We start from the raw sequence: 13,810 nt of genomic DNA, 5'->3' as shown, positions 1-13,810 counted from the left end.
TGCTCCCATAATCCAAGCGGGACCTCACTAGTGCTCTGTAAAGGCGCAACAGCACACAGTCCACTCTGCTCCCCACTTTGTCCTTGATAGAACTTTTAAAACATCTACAGTTTTAAAGCATCTCTTTTTGAGACTTTTCATGTGTGGAATGAAGGATAATTTATTGTCAAAGGTGAGTCCAAGAAATTTAACTTCTTTCACCACTTGGATTGGTGCTACATCCATGTAGAGAAGAGGATCAGGATGTAGTGATCTTAGCTGACAAAAATGAGTACAGACAGTTTTAGATTTAGAGAACTTGAAGCCATTTTGAATCGACCAAGTACTGATCTTATGTTGGAGTTGTCTCTCAATCGTACTCATGCATTTTCCTCTATAGCAGATACAGAGGTCATCGACATAAAGACTACAAAATAGATGTGGGCTGATTGCTTGTATGATGCTATTGATTTTGACACTGAACAGAGTGACAGAGAGGATGCTGCCTTGAGGGACTCCTAGCTCTTGAAAATGTGGAGTTGAAAAGGTAGTGCCGGCCCCAGCTGTGGCGCAACTGGCTGGGGCACCTGCACCGTACGCCGGCGACCCGGGTTCGATTCCCGCCCCGTGGTCCTTTCCGGATCCCACCCCTGCTCTCTCTCCCATTCGCTTCCTGTCACTCTCCACTGTCACTATCATTAAAGGCATAAAAAGGCCAAAAAAAAAAAATGGCTAGAAAAGGTAGTGCCCAGTTGGACCTGAAAATGTCTATTGGACAAAAAGTTTGAGATAAAAATGGGCATACGACCTCTGAATCCCATGCAGTACAGATCCTTCAGAATGCCATATTTCCAAGTTGTATCATAGGCTTTTTCAAGGTCAAAGAAAACTGCTACCACATGTTCTTTTCTAATGAATCCATCGCGTATAAAGGGTTCCAGTCGGATGAGGTGGTCCACTGTACTCCTCCCCTTCCTGAAGCCACATTGATATTCAGTCAGATGTCCCGCTGTTTCAAGCATCCAAATTAGTCTATTGTTCACCATCCTTTCCATGGTTTTACATAAACAACTAGTCAAGGCTATTGGACGATAGTTTAAGGGGTCAGTGTTGTCTTTGCCTGGTTTGGGAATTGGAATAATAAATGCTTTCTGCCAAGACGGAGGAACATTTCCTGATTCCCAGAGTGCATTAAATATTTTCAGGAGCTGGACTATTGCATTGGATGGCAGGTTTTTTAAGAACTGATAGTGAATTGCATCAGGGCCCACTGCAGTGTCATTGGAGTTTCTTATAGAACGAAGAAGTTCTTCCATTGAGAAAGGCTGATTGTAAGGTTCTGTATTATCTGACAGGAAATTCAACACCTTACCCTCCTCTTTCCTGCGCAGAGCTTGAAATTCAGATCGACAATTTTCCACAGAGGAGTTCTTTTCAAACGTTTCAGCAAGCTTGTTAGCAATGTCTTGTTTTGTTGTAAGAAGACCTTCTTGGCATTTCAAGTGCTGGACTTGTGGGTTACCACCTTTTGCTTTCATCTTTTTAATGAAACTCCAAACCTTTTTTGAGGACACATCGGATGTAAGGCTGGAAACATATTGTCTCCAGCTTTGTGCTTTGGACTCATTGATAGTTCTACGTGCTTGAGCTCGGCAGATTTTCAATTTAATGAGATTTTCTGTTGTTGGATGTTTGTTAAAAATTCTCTCTGCCTTCTTCCGGGAATCAATTGCCTTTTTGCAGTTGTCGTCAAACCATGGGTTGGACTTACGGTGGGGCTTTCCTGAGGTCTTAGGGACAGTTTCTTCCGCAATTGCTATCAATGTCTCAGTGAAGTACTCAACAGGATTTTCAATATTTTGGGGCAAGTGGCCAAGTTGGGCATCACAAAGGTGTTGGAAGACATTCCAGTTAGCTTTTTTAAGTTGCCATCTTGGAGGTCTGAGCTGTATATCTGCTTCAGTAGATGTCATGATCAAGGGGAAATGATCGCTCCCACAAAGGTCATCCAAGGGTTGCCAAGAGAAGTCAAGCAAGACGTGAGGATTGCATATTGATAGGTCAATGGCAGAGTAAGTACCATGGCCAAGATGTAGGTAGGTAAATGATCCATCATTCCACAGACATAATTCATTTTTAGTTATAAAATCTTCCAAAGTTCTGCCTTTAGCATTTGAATGATTGCCACCCCATGCAGGGTTATGCGCATTAAAATCCCCTAAAAGGAGGTATGGGGTAGGCAGTTGTTCAGTTAAGTCATCCAGGTCGTGCAAAGTTATAGTGACATCAGGAGGAATATAGACAGAGCACAAAGTAACTACCTTATGAAGTGTAATGCGGACTGCCACCACTTGTAGGTGGGTAGTGATTGCAAGTTGGCTGTGAATTATGTAATTTCGTACCAGGACAGCTGCCCCACCAGAGGGCCGATGGACATTTGGGCCATAGGTATTAAACATTGCATAGTTTTTTAAGGACACATTATTAATTGGTGATAGGTGAGTCTCTTGAAGACATAAAACAAGAGGATTAAAAAGTGCAGATAATCGCTGCAGTTCAGAGAAGTTTGCTTTAAAACCACGACAGTTCCATTGTAAAATATGGCTAGCTATTGTCATATGGGTAAAACAGGAACAGGGCCCTTGCTCCTACTCTTGGGGGAGGAGCTTCGACTGTGAGGGGTTGGAGGTTCCTTCATTTCCACATCCTTACAGTTTTCCTTCTTATGTTCTTGACTTGATTTAGACTGGGAAGAAGTACTTGTTGATTTCTTTTTCTCTTTTGGTAGTTGTGGGGGTTCAGGCATGAGTGACGATTGACTGGCAGTAGTCTGGGAATTCATATTTTTTGTTTTACTTGAAGTTGAAGATGTTTTGCCACTAATTAATTGCGGCTTATCTTTGTGCATCCAGGTAAAGTCGGTTTGACAATCAGTAGACTTCGTAGGGGGTTTCACAATAGAAGCAAAAGATTGCTGGAACTTTGACAAGGAAAATCCTTCCACCTGTTTCCTCGCCTGTGGATAGGTAATTTTCTTAGTGACCCTAATCCTTTGAATTTCTTTCTCTTTTATCCATACAGGGCAGTCCTTAGATGAGGCTGGATGATTCCCTTGGCAGTTGCAGCATTTTGGTGGTCTTGTACAGATCAGTTCATGTCCATCTTCTCCACAGGTATAGCAGACACTTTTATTTTTGCAACTAGCAGAGCCATGGCCAAATCTCAACGGATTGGGGATGTATTTATCAACCTGCACACTTAAATATCCAATTAGGATTCTTTCAGGGGAATCATGCAGATTGAAGGTCAGGATGTATGTACCAGTCTTGTCATCTCTTTTTAAGGTAATTTTCCTCACATGAGTTTCTCCTTGTTCGTTCAGTTCAGTAACTATGTCAGCTTCTTCCATTTCATTCAGGTCTCTAGTGCGGATTACTCCTTTGCAGCTATTGAGATGGGGGTGAGGAAAGGTCCGCATAGGTATTCCTGCTAAACTATTACAACGTAATAAATTGTCTGCATGGGACTTTCTTGCACATTCAACTAAAATCTGACCAGAATGCAATTTCTTAACGTCTTTAACCATCCCTGCTATTCCTGCAATTCCTTTCTGAATCGCAAAAGGGGACAACTTAGCAAGGGGCGTGTCTGGTGATTCAGATTCAAGGATTATGAATATGGGCCAGTTATTCATTTTAGGGGTGTATATAAACGCCATGTCAGAGCCGTTGTCCGAATCGTAATCCATGACTCTTTTTTTGTTGGGTTGATTTGTAGCCATATTTTATGGATAAAAATTCACCATCTCTGCTCCTCACCCACCTCGGAACCCAACAAGGAGATGCACAGAGCTGCGGTTCTCCTCCAGATATGCACCAAGGTTACAGGGATGGTATACTCGAGTGATGAAACAAAGGGTTCATATCACTCGATTGACCCTATGCCAAAGTCTTTAAGGAAAAAATAAAAAGCATGGTCCCTCAAAATATTCCAAAGAACTTTGACAAGCCGGTTGATTGGAGCGGGTCCCTCCAACCTCCTGTCTAAGTGAAGTAAGAGCCAAAGTACTGTGTTGGACCTGTGGGGGCCGCAGCGAGCCACATTCCTCAAGCACCAGGCGATCGTCCTCCACTGACACGGGTAGCAACAGCAAGGGGGTGCTAGGGACCTATTCTACCCCGGGTCCCCACGGGGCATCTAGTGCACAGAGCCAGTAAAATCCTCCAAATAAACATAATGTATATGCAAATGTACACCTGGCTATTTATCTCCTTGCCAGTTCATCTACTCAGATCAAATCTTACCAGGGGATGGTCGTGCGTCGTAGTCGTGGTCCGTAGCTAAGCTAGCTAGCTTAGCTAGCTAGCAACATCAACATCTTCGTTTCCACAAGGTTGTTGGACTTCATGAACATCAAACCCCAGTCTCTCAGTTGTCCTCTCAAAAACAGACTTTCTGGCTTGGGTTGTGTCAGAGACCCAAAAACAAAAGGTACCGCGTCTTGTTTAACTCTGGTTTGTTAAAACCACTAGGTGTTTTGTACAGGTCACTGCTATGGAAATGCATACTAGAAACGACTGTGCTATTAGAGACGTTAAAGAGTGTGCCTTCCTCTCTCCTGATGGCTTGAATCCATTTTCTTCGATGGTCCACATTGCGGGGGAAAATTATGAAAGCTCAAATATGGTTGTTTTTATCTGCTGTTGGTACACAGAGGTACATAATACTGCCTTGTGCAAATCATCTGTGCCATTGCCATTCACCGTGAATGATGTTCCGCATGACCGGAAGTAGCGATCCATCTTAACGTAGCAAAACGGAAGAGGTGCCATTTTTAGATGAGATAGGCTTATCCTCTCTGGTACAGCTCCATAGACCTCCATGCATTCTGCACTCGTGGACGAGCGCCCTCATGTAGAACCACAGGAGGAACTGCAACCAGTTCAGAAACCGGAAGTTTTCCGAGACTGGCAGTTCTCCCCTTATTAGACATTCTCTGGTGTTACTTTTGCACTATTGTCACTACCGGCACCCGCCGCAATTTCGTGTGAGCAACTTCGACTAACTTTTGATGCGCTCACAAAATCCTGGCTCTGAGCCAAAATGCGAGGGGTGGGGCCTGACGCAAACTGTTATGAATCGTGTCAATATGGAAATGTAACCAATGGGCCGCTGATTGTCCTTCCTTTGGGCCGATCGTTGGCCAAAATTTTAAATTATATAGCCTATTCTATCGGCCCAACCGCTGCGTCGGCCCACCCGGAAAATGCCCGGTATGCCAGATGGCCAGTCCGCCCATGGTGGGAGAGATAATAGAAACAGCAGCAGGATGATTTAAAATAGAGTTGATGGTATTAAACAATATTTTTGGTCTGTGGGCGTTATTGGCAATCAACAATTACAAAGAGTAATACTCTGTTCTAGCTGACTTAACAGAGTTTTGATACATAGGCTAATTATAAAATCTCTAAAAATATCATAAGAGACTTGGAGTAAACCAGGGAGTAGAGTTGGTTTTAGACCGTTTTAGTTTTAAAGGGGCAACACAGTCAGTAGCGGAACAGGAAGTGTTGAAGAGATGAACTCATTCTTCCGCATCAGAGCAGGTGGTATCATTGATAACAGGCGATTGAGTAAGCATAAAGGTGTTAGAGAAATGTAAAGCAGTGGTTGAATTTATGGCTCGGACAAAAGAGTGGGACTTGGGGGAGAGACAGGGGAACAAAACATAGAGCATTCAAACAAAATCATAGAGTGGTCAGAGATACCAATATCAACAATTTCTAAGTTAGACACAGAGAAGCCAGAGGAAAGTAGCTACAAGGTCTAGAGTGTGGCCTTTCTGATGTGTTGGTGCCATCAATGTTTGTTAACCATGTTGTTAGTCGCTTTGGTTAAAAATGCGTCAGCCAAATGTAATGTAATAAACGCCCTAACATGTTTCGACCAGAGGTCTTCATCAAGTATCAAGCAGCTTACCTTATTCATGAGGTTACATTGTTAAATAGGGAAAACCCCTTTATAATCACCCACTTTGGATATTGGAGCTTACCGACTGCACATCTTCAGTTTTAACTTGACGTGAAGTCATAATCCCATAGCCTAGCCTACTTCAATCGAAACTGTCCATTTCTTGCCAACTTGACCGAAGTCATCCACGTTGGCACACGTCTGCACTATTGTCGAGCAGCATAGTTTATATTCTCCTGTCTCTTGATTCGTTTGTAGGCCTAATGTAAGTTGCATTGTTATGTCTCTCTACTGTGAAGTTACAGGTGTCAGCAGGGACGTAGACTTGCGTGGGGACCGAAGGATGTGTCCACACCAATGTCAAATTACGACTGAAATGTCCCCACCAATATTCAGGTTGAAATGGGGAAAAAGTACTCTCGCTACACAAAGAGAGAGACTTGTAATGTGCAGTTAGCCTATAAGGCAAAATCGCGCTGATTTGAAGTTAAGTATATAATACCACCGTATATATATAATACTACCAGTGAGCCGCAGTCTCCTGCACAGCATGGCGCAGCGCTTCAGCTTCACTTCACTATATGACAGGGGTGGGCAAACTGCGGCCCGCTGGCCGGATCCGGCCCGCCAAGCACTTTTATCCGGCCCGCCGAGCATTTCATTTAGTTATCAGGCTGCTCGCTATTTTTTTCCTGCGATAGAGACGACATTGGTTAGCTTTACTGCAAACTGCTTTTCACTCTCCTTAGATAACGTTTACAATGTCAATGTCAAAACATCATGTTAAATAGAGATAACGTCATGTTAAACTAAGTTAACTCTTAGTTATCTCCTTTGCAGCAGATCTAACGTGAACATTATGCAATCCATTTAATTGGGAACGCGTCTGCACTCACGAGAGGGAGAGAGAGCCGCAGGTTCCAGCTGGCTTGTGATTGTTGATAATTGATATCTCCTTCTTATAAGAAAGTTTTAAAAGGAAATCATGAAGGCAACAGTAGTTCCCACTACTGACCATTTAAAAACTGTGAGAGGGCCCAGCCGTAGGTACAGCACTAGCCATAGAGGAGCAGGCAGAAGATCATTGAGAAATAAACGTGAATTAAAGCGACTGTCTTAAAGCGACAGTGCACAATTTATACATTTGTTACAGCATAAAATTAGCAGTATTTTTAAAACAAATTAGCAGTATTTTAAAACAAATACTTTTCATACTAAATTATGGGCTATAAAAAATGTATTTTTTTTTGCAGAAGTGTTTGCGCCCGCCGGCCAATTTTCAAAACCCAATGTGGCCCTTGAGCCAAAAAGTTTGCCCACCCCTGCTATATGAAGTGCGTCCAAATTCCGAACACAAAGGTGTAATGCATTCCTGTGTATAGTTAGCTGTTCCAGAGTAATCCGGTTTTTAAATAAATTGTAGCAAAATTCAACATGGTCTTTCGGCTTTAAGCATTTCTTAAAACTGAGCTGTGCTTACATCGCCTAGATATCTGTAAATATTAGAATCAGAGAATATACAGCCAGCTCATGGTTAAGAGTTTGTCAAAGTAGCCTTAATGATTTCTTTTCACACAATGCTAAGCATGCATGTATTTAAGTTTCTTAAAACTGAGCTGTGCTTAAATTAGTCAATGCATTATTTCATAACAGACCAAATAGAAAATAAATGTTAAATATAGCCTATATCTGTACATATTAAAATCAGATTATGTAGGCACAGTATAGTTAGATCAAGTTGGACAGTAGCACATTTTAATAATGGATAGTAGTTGTACAGTAGCACATTTTAATCATTTTATATATCTATAGTGTCTGGTGAAAGAGTTGAGTGACTTTTTTTTTTTTTGGGGGGGGGGGTTAGTGGGTAGTGTCCCCACCAAAGCTCAGACCAAACCCACGCCCTTGGGTGTCAGTCTACAGAATTGTTAGCATAGATACATTGAAATTATGAGAAGCAGCTGCCATTGAAACGTTCTTTCTCAACACTGAGTTTCTAAATTATGAATCTACACACCGGTGACACCATTTTACTGTAGGCCTTTTTCTATTCAGTTCACCATGCTTATACGTTTTCAAAATCAAAGACTGGTTTGTGTTCTTTCTGGATTTAAATGGCATTCAGAAGGTCAATGAAAAGGTCCACTTTCAAAAAATCATGCCTCTTTCCTAAGGCCTCATTGATTTCGAACTTTCGCGCTGTGGGTGTGACAGAAACTACCCGTAACTGAAAGTGCGTAACTGAAGCGTGTAAAAAACATCCACTCTTTCCCCGTATTATCAATCTCCATGACTGCACTGCCCCCTTTGTTGTTGAACGTGAGATTTTTACTGGGGCACAGCTTATAAATACTGGGGCACGTCCCCCAGTAAAAAGGGTCTAGTGACGCCCCTGCTGGTAGGCCTAGGTATGCTGGGATTGGTAGAATGCCAAAGTGGTCAGCAGAACCAAGAGGGGGGCAGGGGGACGGCTATATTGTATGCGTCTGGCACTGATCTGTAGCATTTATTCAGTGTCTTTCCTGAACGGGTGGGGCAGTTGATATATTGGTAAAAACCTTTTAGAGATCTGTCCACTGAGCAGTGGTTAAAATCACCTAAAATGAATGTAAGGGCGTCTGGGGATATAAGTTCAAGTTTATCTAGCGTTTTTCTAATACAGTCAATGACTGATGATTCTTTAGCTCTGGGATGAATGTAGACTAGAATTTTTAAAAGTTGTGGAAATGTGTGTCTGCGTGGGTACCTGTGTGTGTGTGTGTGTGTGTGTGTGTGTGTGTGTGTCAGTGTACAGTAGCCTAATGTGTCCAGTCAGTGAGGCTTTTTAATTTCACCAGACATTAGTATTAACCCAGGTAATCCACACATATATAAAAAATCCAAACATTAAAGCGTAACTTTCGCCAAAATGCATCCTAGAGTGTTTTTGTAAATGCACCAGAGTCAAACTTTCGTTTAAACGCATAATTACATCCGAAGCGCCACTTTTGTCCGTGCTTGTCTGTGTTGTAGTTTTCGGGTCAAAGGGACTTTTGAATGGGAATCGTAGGGGCACTACTCTTTTGATATGATCACGTCAAAATCGCTATTATTAAAACACTAAGAAGGCTCGATGGCGGCAAGCTGAAAAAGTGAGTTGTAGCACATCACAGCCAATTAAACTTTAGACTTCAAAGACCAATGGACCAAATCCTTCAGACATGAAAGAAATAGGTTATCAACAAGGCTATCACGATTTTAGAACTGTTACATTCATGACGCTTATGCTAATTTCAATTTTCAATTTCTTTATTAGGGGGATAACCCCTTGAGATGAGACATCTCGTTTTCAAGGGGGTCCCAAAAACACCAAACACATATATTACACACACGCATACATCCACACCAAAGCTCTTCATCACTACAAGCTACAAAGCAGTCTAACCTCTCTAACCTAATAGATTTATGTTGGTAAAAAACAGAAATTAAATTTGTAATACATTAAAAATAAAAAAAATAAAATACAAATAAAGGACAGGAAAAAACCACAATTGAAAATTAGTTTTTTTTTTTTTTTCAAAAAAGTCAACCACCAGGAAAGCATGTGCATTGGTCACATGATTGCAAAAAGTTTAATAGGGATGACTTAAAAAGTGGAGAAGATGAAATAGATCTTAATGAGCTGGGTAGACTATTCCAGTCAGAAGGAGCTTTAAATTTGAAGGCATGCCTCCCTATTTCTTTAGATATACTTGGAACAGAAAAAAACAAATGATCAAGATGTCTAAGCCCATAAGTAGACCTATATGGATTTAAATAATTTTGTAAATAAGATGGATAATTAAAGAAAAAGGATTTATAAATAAACTGAAGCCAGTGTAGTTGCCGTCTGGCCTTAGGTGATAAGAGATTCAGTTGCTGATACATGTGACAATGGTGGGTAAGGTATGGACATCTCAACACAAATCGACAGAGGCTGTTGAAGACAACATTTAAAGATTTCAGATGTGATTCTGTTGTATTCATATACACAATGTCTGCATAGTCAAGGATGGGAAATAAAAGCTGTGTTACAATTCGTAATCTGATCTGTTGAGTGAAACAATTTATAGAGCGATACAACAGTCTAAGGTTGAAATTAATTTTCTTCACAACAGAGTCAATATGTGACTTAAAGGAGAGATTTGCGTCAAGCAGTAGGCCTAAATATTTAAATTCTTCCACATTCTCCATAAGTGTATCATCCAAGAACCTTATTGACAGAGTGTGATCTTGATTGTAACGGGTTGACCTATTGTCAAAAAACATACTGTAAGACTTTATTAAGTATGAGCCCATTATCTGCGAACCACTTTTGAATGTTGTAAAAATCTGATTGCAATGAAGACTTGATCAAATTAACATCGCATTTAGCAGAATAAATAACAGTGTCATCAGCATACAGCAAGATATTACAGTTGGAGCATATTTTTGGAAGGTCATTAATAAATATAGAGAACAAAAGAGGGCCTAGGCATGAACCTTGTGGAACCCCCTTTTCCATGACGGTGTACTGGGAAAGACAGCCATTGAAAACCACACATTGACGCCTAAAATGAAGATATGAATTAAACCAAAAGAGTGACTGCTTACACAGACCAATGCTATGCAATTTATCAAGAAGTAGATAGTGATTAACCAAATCAAAGGCCTTGGTGAGATCTATAAATATTGCTCCAGTAGGCATGTTATTATCTAAAGAGGATGTAACATCATTGACAAACTTTGTGAGGGCAGTAGTGGTAGAGTAATTGGGTCTGAAACCTGATTGCATATCAGATAAAACAGAAAAGTCATTGACATTTAAATAATCGCTTAAAAATTATTTTTTCAAATATTTTTGCCACAGTGCTAATAATTGAAATTGGTCTATAGTTGTTAGGGTCAAGTGGATCGCCACTTTTATGAATAGGTGTTACTCTAGCATACTTCCACATAGCTGGAACTTCAGACATAGATATAGATAAATTGAATAAATAACATAGTGGAAATGCCAGGATGTGAGAGGCAATCTTTTTTTATATAATTATTTTTTATTGTATGAAGTTATTAGGGTCAGCACCTTACAACTGAAGATACCATTCAAACTAGTTACTTGCAGAGGGAAAATAACAGCAGTTTTTAAATTACATTTCTCTCTAAACACGTTCAATAAAAAGAAAAAAAGGAAGAACTCCAAAAGTTGATTTCCCTCCAACATTTCATGCTTCCCTCATAATACCAACCCCAAAACCTCCCACTCCTCCCTCATTCTAACATCCTCCCAGTCCCACCCCCTCCCTACACCCATTCCCCACTTCCCCAGCCCCCTTCAACTTCCCCCTAACCCTAGCCCCCACCTCTACCTTTCACACACAGTCACCCACCTTTCACACACAGTCACACACGCACAAGGGAAAAAAAAAAGAAGGGGTTCAAGTATAGCTAATGTAGGAAGTTATACATATTATTTACATACGTTATTTTAATAAATTACGTATTATAAGGCATCATAAATGGTTTTCCATAAGTTATCAAATTGTTTATTTTTATTTCGATCCTCTGACAGTGTTTTTTCAATATTTAAATAATATTTCATTAATGCCCTCCACTCTTGGAGTGAAGGTACATCTTTATTTTTCCAATGTTTAAGAATTAACTTTTTGAAAATTAAGGAAGAGAACAGAATTTGCCAACCAGTTGGGTACCTTATTCCCTCTGTATCTTGAAAAATGCATAGCCTTGGTGTGAAAATAATTTCTATTGTTATTTTTGATGATAACCACTGCTCAATATCCTTCCATATCTTTTTAACCCTCTTGCAATGCCAGAAGGAATGCATAAGTGAATCCTCATGTTGGTTACATTTTATACATCTATCAGATAGTCTAACATCAAATTTATGAATTTTATTTCTACTGTAGTATATTCTGGTCATTACCTTAAACTGAATTAGGCGTAAACTCTCGTTACAGGTAAGCCTAACTGTGAGGTCCAAGCATTCCTTCCATCTTTCTTTTGCCTCAAACCCCAAATCAGTTGTCCACTGGTTATATATATTTTTCAGTAATTCGTCACTGTCTTCAACTTTAATCAAATGTTTATACGTGTATCCGGTCAGACTCTTTTTTTTCATTTCTGTTAAATATTTTCATAATATCTGAGGAACTTGTGTTCTCTAGATCAAGTTTATTAATCCAATTTTTTATTTGTATAAAAATAAAAATGCTTCAGTATCTTTTAACTTATATTTAGCTTTCAACTCCTGGAATGGCAGGACTGAGTTGCATCTTATAATATCTGATATTTTCCTAATTCCGGCTTTTATCCATGTATCCCAATGCAATTGTGATTTCGGAATGTTAATTGAAGGGTTATTCCACATCTGAACATTCCCCGGGAGCCCTAAACATTGGCCAAGATGTTTTTTAATTTTTCTCCAAGCATTTAACGTGCTATTAATAACAAAGTTTGTAGACTTAACTTTATCCCTTGAAAAGAGAGCAACTAATAAACTGTTAGTTTGTAACTGTTCATTTTCAATTTCTATCCACGATTCTTCCCTAGTATTATTAATAATACGATCTTTATACAACAATTGGGTTCTATGGAACTATTTATTGGTTTCTGATTGGCCGAGAGACGTTCCATGAGTTGGAATATCCCTGGACATTTCAACTCAGACTTTGCACAGCTAATAATAAATCACTCCACTACAATGCGAAGATTTGACACAATGTTCTCATCCCAGCCCTCCACTATTTTAAGCAATGGGTTACTCCTTAGCAAACCATAACGAAACAGTGCTTCACCACATCTGTGGATTAAGCCACACAGTCAACTCAATGTAAGTAAGATAAACGAGGATGCTAATTATTCTCAGCATTGTGTATAATATGATTGTCACTTGGAGGAGACTTGTAGATAACTAACACTGCTAACCGCTGCTAACGAGCTAGCATCGTCACGTCAGGCTGTGTGCACAGTAGTGTAACATTTATTCACCATAAATTAATAAAGTTGAGTGGTTCTGCAATGTAGACTATGTTTCCGTTTTTTGCAGTACCATGTCCCTTACATCAGTGTTTCTCAAACTTTTTCAGACGAAGGACCACTTAACCAATAAAAAAGAAACGCACGGACCAACTAGCTAAAAAAAGATTAGACCTACTTCAACAGTATATTAGCCTACACAATAGGCCTAAACTTCTACTCACTGAACCACCTTGCTTATTGTCTTTGCACTTTGCTTATTGTGTCAGAGGATTCATATGATTTAAACTGGCATATCTTACATAGACAGTGTTGCAGAACTGTTTGGATTTACATACAAGTTGGTTCAATATTGCAAACAACTCTTCTATATTATATTTTACCACATCTGCTCGCGGACCACTTGGGATAGCTTGAGGACCACCAGTGGTCCCCGGACCACACTTTGAGAAACACTGCCTTACATGACATGGCCCAGTGTCCTTGTAACATGCATGCAGCAAACCTACCTAGATATGAATGTGATTTCAGCCCGACTTTCAACATTTATTTCAAGAAGACACTAACGAGGGATCTGGAATGTTGGTTACCTAGCAACCAAGACGCTGTCTATTGAAAAGGGAACTATTTTTTGATGCGTAAGAACGATGTCGAATTTAACATTTTTAAACAGTAACGGGATGTTTTCAGATTATTTAGTTTGTGGTAGAATTGTTGTATAAAAGCAATATAGCACTTGTGATCGTGGGATTGGTCATGGATATTCCAACGGCTGTTGTTGCTCGCCACTTTCGGCCTCCGGCCCGCGGGCTCTGGCCTAACAACACCCGTGGGAATATCCATGACCAACCCCACTCTCACTCGTGCTATA

Source organism: Alosa alosa, chromosome 12, assembly GCF_017589495.1.
Source record: "Alosa alosa isolate M-15738 ecotype Scorff River chromosome 12, AALO_Geno_1.1, whole genome shotgun sequence".
NCBI classification, from domain to species: domain Eukaryota; kingdom Metazoa; phylum Chordata; class Actinopteri; order Clupeiformes; family Clupeidae; genus Alosa; species Alosa alosa.
This window is presented reverse-complemented; position numbering follows the sequence as displayed.